Consider the following 7,352-nt stretch of genomic DNA (forward strand, 5'->3'; position numbering starts at 1 on the left):
GAAAATAGCGTCAGTCCGGGTTAGTTCCATTCAAATCATGCAAGTTAGAGTCCAAAACAAGGGCGAAAGTGTTTGGAAAAGTAGATACGACGGAGACGTATCAGTATGTCTTGACTTGGTGTAGATCTCCCCGGCAACGGCACCAGAAATCCTTCTTGCTACCTCTTGAGCATGCGTTGGTTTTCCCTTGAAGAGAAAAGGGTGATGCAGCAAAGTAGCGTTAGCATTTCCCTTAGTTTTTGAGAACCAAGGTATCAATCCAGTAGGAGACTACACACAAATCGCCTAGTACCTGAAGGGAATATGCCCTAGAGGCAATAATAAAGTTATTATTTATTTCCTTATTTCATGATGAATGTTTATTATTCATGCTAGAATTGTATTAACCGGAAACATAATACATGTGTGAATACATAGACAAACAAAGTGTCACTAGTATGCCTCTACTTGACTAGCCCGTTAATCAAAGATGGTTATGTTTCCTAACCATGAACAATGAGTTGTTATTTGATTAGCGGGATCACATCATTAGGTGAATGATCTGATTGACATGACCCATTCCATTAGCTTAGCACCCGATCGTTTAGTATGTTGCTATTGCTTTCTTCATGACTTATACATGTTCCTGTAACTATGAGATTATGCAACTCCCGTTTACTGGAGGAACACTTTGGGTGCTACCAAACGTCACAACATAACTGGGTGATTATAAAGGAGTACTACAGGTGTCTCCAAAGGTACATGTTGGGTTGGCGTATTTCGAGATTAGGATTTGTCACTCCGATTGTCGGAGAGGTATCTCTGGGCCCCCTCGGTAATGCACATCACTGAAGCCTTGCAAGCATTGCAGCTAATGAGTTAGTTGCGGATGATGTATTACGGAATGAGTAAAGAGACTTGCCGGTAACGAGATTGAACTAGGTATTGGATACCGACGATCGAATCTCAGGCAAGTAACATACCGATGACAAAGGGAACAACGTATGTTGTTATGTGGTCTGACCGATAAAGATCTTCGTAGAATATGTAGGATCCAATATGGGCATCCAGGTCCCGCTATTGGTTATTGACCGAAGATGTGTCTCGGTCATGTCTGCATTGTTCTCGAACCGTAGGGTCCGCACGCTTAATGTTACGATGACAGTTATTATGAGTTTATGCATTTTGATATACCGAAGTTAGTTCGGAGTCCCAGATGTGATCACGGACATGACGAGGAGTCTCGAAATGGTCGAGACATAAATATTGATATATTGGAAGCCTATGTTTGGATATCGGAAGTGTTCCGGGTGAAATCGGTATTTTACCGGAGTACCGGGAGGTTACCGGAACCCCCCGGGAGTTGTATGGGCCTTAATGGGCTTTAGTGGAAAGGAGAAGGGGCAGCCCAAGATGGGCCGCGCGCCTCCCCCCTCCCCTAGTCCTATTAGGACAAGGAGAGGTGGCCGGCCCCCTCTCTCTCTTTCCCCCTCAGCGAATCCTACTCCAACTAGGATTGGGGGAAGGAATCCTACTCCCAGAGGGAGTAGGACTCCCTTGGCGCGCCCTCCTTGGCCGGCCGCCCCCCTCCCCTTGGCTCCTTTATATACGGAGGCAGGGGACACCCCTAGACACACAAGTTGATCATTGAGATCGTTCCTTAGCCGTGTGCGGTGCCCCCTGCCACCATATTCCACCTCGATTATATTGTAGCAGTGCTTAGGCGAAGCCCTGCGACGGTAGAACATCAAGATTGTCACCACGCCGTCGTGCTGACGGAACTCCTCCCCGACGCTTTGCTGGATCGGAGCCCGGGGATCGTCATCGAGCTGTACGTGTGCTAAGAACTCGGAGGTGCCGGAGTAACGGTGCTTGGATCGGTCGGATCGGGAAGACGTACGACTACTTCCTCTACGTTGTGTCAATGCTTCCGCAGTCGGTCTGCGTGGGTACGTAGACAACACTCTCCCCTCTCGTTGCTGTGCATCACCATGATCTTGCGTGTGCGTAGGAATTTTTTTGAAATTACTACGTTCCCCAACAATGGCATCCGAGCCTAGGTTTTTATGGTTTAATGTTATATGCACGAGTAGAACACAAGTGAGTTGTGGGCGATATAAGTCATACTGCCTACCAGCATGTCATACTTTGGTTCGGCGGTATTGTTGGACGAGACGACCCGGACCGATATTACGCGTACGCTTACGCGAGACCGGTTCTCCCGACGTGCTTTGCACATAGGTGGCTTGCGGGCGACAGTCTCTCCAACTTTAGTTGAACCGAGTGTGGCTACGCCCGGTCCTTGCGAAGGTTAAAACGGAGTCAAATTGACAAACTATCGTTGTGGTTTTGATGCGTAGGTGAGATTGGTTCTTACTTAAGCCCGTAGCAGCCATGTAAAACTTGCAACAACAAAGTAGAGGACGTCTAACTTGTTTTTGCAGGGCATGTTGTGATGTGATATGGTCAAGGCATGATGCTAAATTTTATTGTATGAGATGATCATGTTTTGTAACCGAGTTATCGGCAACTGGCAGGAGCCATATGGTTGTCGCTTTATTGTATGCAATGCAATCGCGATGTAATGCTTTACTTTATCACTAAGCGGTAGCGATAGTCGTGGAAGCATAAGATTGGCGAGACGACAACGATGCTATGATGGAGATCAAGGTGTCGCGCCGGTGATGATGGTGATCATGACGGTGCTTCGGAGATGGAGATCACAGGCACAAGATGATGATGGCCATATCATATCACTTATATTAATTGCATGTGATGTTTATCTTTTATGCATCTTATCTTGCTTTGATTGACGGTAGCATTATAAGATGATCTCTCACTAAATTATCAAGAAGTGTTCTCCCTGAGTATGCACCGTTGCCAAAGTTCGTCGTGCCCAGACACCACGTGATGATCGGGTGTGATAAGCTCTACGTCCATCTACAATGGGTGCAAGCCAGTTTTGCACACGCATAATACTCGGGTTATACTTGACGAGCCTAGCATATGCAGATGGCCTCGGAACACGGAGACCGAAAGGTCGAGCGTGAATCATATAGTAGATATGATCAACATAATGATCTTCACCATTGAAGACTAATCCATTTCACGTGATGATCGGTTATGGTTTAGTTGATTTGGATCACGTGATCACTTAGAAGATTAGAGGGATGTCTATCTAAGTGGGAGTTCTTAAGTAATATGATTAATTGAACTTTAATTTATCATGAACTTAGTCCTGGTAGTATTAGCATATCTATGTTGTGGATCAATAGCTCGCATTGTTGCTTTCATGTGTTTATTTTGATATGTTCCTAGAGAAAATTGTGTTGAAAGATGTTAGTAGCAAAGATGCGGATTGGATCCGTGATCTGAGGTTTATCCTCATTGCTGCACAAAAGAATTATGTCCTTGATGCACCGCTAGGTGACAGACCTATTGCAGGAGCAGATGCAGACGTTATGAACGTTTGGCTAGCTCAGTATGATGACTACTTGATAGTTTAGTGCACCATGCTTAACGGCTTAGAATCGGGACTTCAAAGACGTTTTGAATGTCATGGACCATATGAGATGTTCCTGGAGTTGAAGTTAATATTTCAAGCAAATACCCGAGTTGAGAGATATGAAGTCTCCAACAAGTTCTATAGCTAAAAGATGGAGGAGAATTGCTCAACTAGTGAGCATGTGCCCAGATTGTCTGAGTACTACAATCGCTTGAATCAAGTGGGAGTTAATCTTCCAGATAAGATAGTGATTGACAGAATTCTCTAGGCACCATCACCAAGTTAGTAGAACTTCGTGATGAACTATGATATGCAAGGGATAACGGAAACGATTCCCAAGCTCTTCGTAATGCGGAAATTGACGAAGGTAGAAATCGAGAAAAACATCAAGTGTTGATGATAGACAAGACCACTAGTTTCAAGAAAAGGAAAGAGGGAAGAAGGGGAACTTCAAGAAGAACAGCAAGCAAGTTGCTGCTCAAGTGAAGAAGCCCAAGTCTGGTCCTAAGCCTGAGACTAAATGTTTCTACTGCAAAGGGACTGGTCACTGGAAGCGGAACTACCCCAAGTGATTGGCAGATAAGAAGGATGGCAAAGTGAACATAAGTATATTTGATATACATGTTATTGATGTGTACTTTACTAGTGTTTATAGCAACCCCTCAGTATTTGATACTATTTCAGTTGCTAAGATTAGTAACTCGAAACGGGAGTTGCAGAATAAACAGAGACTAGTTAAGGGTGAAGTGACGATGTGTGTTGGAAGTGGTTCCAAGATTGATATGATCATCATCGCATACTCCCTATACTTTCGGGATTAGTGTTGAACCTGAATAAGTGTTATTTGGTGTTTGCATTGAGCATGAATATGATTTGATCATGTTTATTATAATACGGTTATTCATTTAAGTAAGAGAATAAATTGTTGTTCTGTTTACATGAATAAAACCTTATATGGTTACACACCCAATGAAAATAGTTCGTTGGATCTCGATCGTAGTGATACACATAATCATAATATTGAAACCAAAAGATACAAAGTTAATAATGATAGTGCAACTTATTTGTAGCACTGCCGTTTAGGTCATATTGGTGTAAAGCGCATGAAGAAAATCCATGCTGATGGGCTTTTGGAATCACTTGATTATGAATCACTTGATGCTTGCGAACCATGCCTTATGGGCAAGATGACTAAAACGCCGTTCTCCGGAACAATGAAGCAAGAAACAGATTTGTTGGAAATCATACATACTGATGTATGTGGTCCGATGAATATTGAGGCTCGCGATAGATATCATTATTTTCTGATCTTCACAGATGATTTGAGCAGATATGAGTATATCTACTTGATGAAACAAAGGTCTGAAACATTTGAAAAGTTCAAAGAATTTCAGAGTGAAGTGGAGAATCATCGTAACAAAAATGAAAGTTTCTACGATATGATCGCAGAAGTAAAATATTTGAGTTATGAGTTTGGTCTTCAATTAAAATAATGTGAAATAGTTTCACTACTCACGCCACCTGGAACACCATAGTGTAATGGTGTGTCCGAACGTCATAACCGTACTTTATTAGATATAGTGCGATCTATGATGTCTCTTACCGATCTACCACTATCGTTTTGGGGTTATGCATTAGAGACAGCTGCATTCACGTTAAAAAGGGCACCATCTAAATCCGTTGAGACGACACCGTGTGAACTATGGTTTGGCAAGAAACCTAAGCTGTCGTCTCTTAAAGTTTGGAGTTGCGATGCTTATGTGAAAAAGTTTCATCTCGATAAGCTCAAACTCAAATCGGAGAAATATGTCTTCATAGGATACCCAAAGGAGACACTTGGGTACACCTTCTATCACAAATCCGAAGGTAAGACTTTTGTTGCTAAATTCTGAGTTTTTCTAGAGAAGGAGTTTCTCTCGAAAGATGTGAGTGGGAGGAAAGTAGAACTTGATGAGGTAATTGTACCTGCTCCCTTATTGGAAAGTAGTACATCACAGAAAACTGTTTCTGCGACACCTACACCAATTAGTGAGGAACCTAATGATGATGATCATGTAACTTCAGATCAAGTTACTACCGAATCTCGTAGGTAAACCAGAGTGAGATCCATACTAGAGTGGTACGGTAATCTTGTTCTGGAAGTTATGTTACTAGACCATGACGAACCTACGAACTATGAGGAAGCGATGATGAGCCCAGATTCCGCAAAATGGCTTGAGGCCATGAAATCTGAGATGGGATCCATGTATGAGAACAAAGTATGGACTTTGGTTGACTTGCCCGATGATCGGCGAGCCATAGAAAATAAATGGATCTTCAAGAGGAAGACGGACGCTGATAGTAGTGTTACTATCTACAAAGCTAGAATTGCCGCAAAAAGGGTTTTCAACAAGTTCAAGGTGTTGACTACGATGAGAGTTTCTCACTCGTATCTATGCTTAAGTCTGTCCGAATCATGTTAGCAATTGCCGCATTTTATGAAATCCGGCAAATGGATAAACAAAACTGCATTCCTTAATGGATTTATTAAAGAAGAGTTGTATATGATACAACCAGAAGGTTTTGTCAATCTTAAAGGTGCTAACAAAATGTGCAAACTCCAGCGATCCATCTATGGACTGGTGTAAGCATCTCGGAGTTGGAATATACGCTTTGATAAGTTGATCAAAGCATATAGTTTTATACAGACTTGCGGTGAAGCCTGTATTTACAAGAAAGTGAGTGGGAGCACTACAACATTTCTGATAAGTATATGTGTATGACATATTGTTGATCGGAAATAATGTAGAATTATTCTGCAAAGCATAAAGGAGTGTTTTTAAAGAAGTTTTTCAAAGAAAGACCTCGGTGAAGATGCTTACATATTGAGCATCAAGATCTATAGAGATAGATCAAGACGCTTGATAAGTTTTTCAATGAGTACATACCTTGACAAGATTTTGAAGTAGTTCAAAATGGAATAGTCAAAGAAAGAGTTCTTGCCTGTGTTGCAAGGTGTGAAATTGAGTAAGACTCAAAGCCCGACCACGGCAGAAGATAGAAATAGAATGAAAGTCATTCCCTATGCCTCAGCCATAGGTTCTATAAAGTATGCCATGCTGTGTACCAGATCTATTGTATACCCTACACTGTGTTAAGTAAGGGAGTACAATAGTGATCTAAGAGTAGATCACTGGACAGCGGTCAAAATTATCCTTAGTGGAATAAGGAAATATTTCTCAATTATGGAGGTGACAAAAAGGTTCGTCGTAAAAAGTTACGTCGATACAAGTTTTGACACAGATCTGGATGACTCTAAGTATCGATCTAGATACATATTGAAAGTGGGAGCAATAAGCTAGAGTAGCTCCGTGCAGAGCATTGTTGACATAGAAATTCGCAAAATACTTACGGATCTGAATGTGACAGACCCGTTGACTAAAATTATCTCACAAGCAAAACATGATCACACCTTAGTACTCTTTGGGTGTTAACCACATAGTGATGTGAACTAGATTACTGACTCTAGTAAACCCTTTGGGTGTTGATCACATATCGATGTGAACTATGGGTGTTAATCACATGGTGATGTGAACTATTGCTGTTAAATCACATGGCGATGTGAACTAGATTATTGACTCTAGTGCAAGTGGGAGACTGAAGGGAATATGCCCTAGAGGCAATAATAAAGTTATTATTTATTTCCTTCTTTCATGATAAATGTTTATTATTCATGCTAGAATTGTATTAACCGGAAACATAATACATGTGAGAATACATAGACAAACAAAGTGTCACTAGTATGCCTCTACTTGACTAGCCCGTTAATCAAAGATGGTTATGTTTCCTAACCATGAACAATGAGTTGTTATTTGATTAGCGGGATCAC

This window comes from Triticum urartu, chromosome 4A (genome assembly GCF_056163025.1).
Source record: "Triticum urartu cultivar PI428250 chromosome 4A, HENAU_Tu73, whole genome shotgun sequence".
NCBI classification, from domain to species: Eukaryota; Viridiplantae; Streptophyta; class Magnoliopsida; order Poales; family Poaceae; genus Triticum; species Triticum urartu.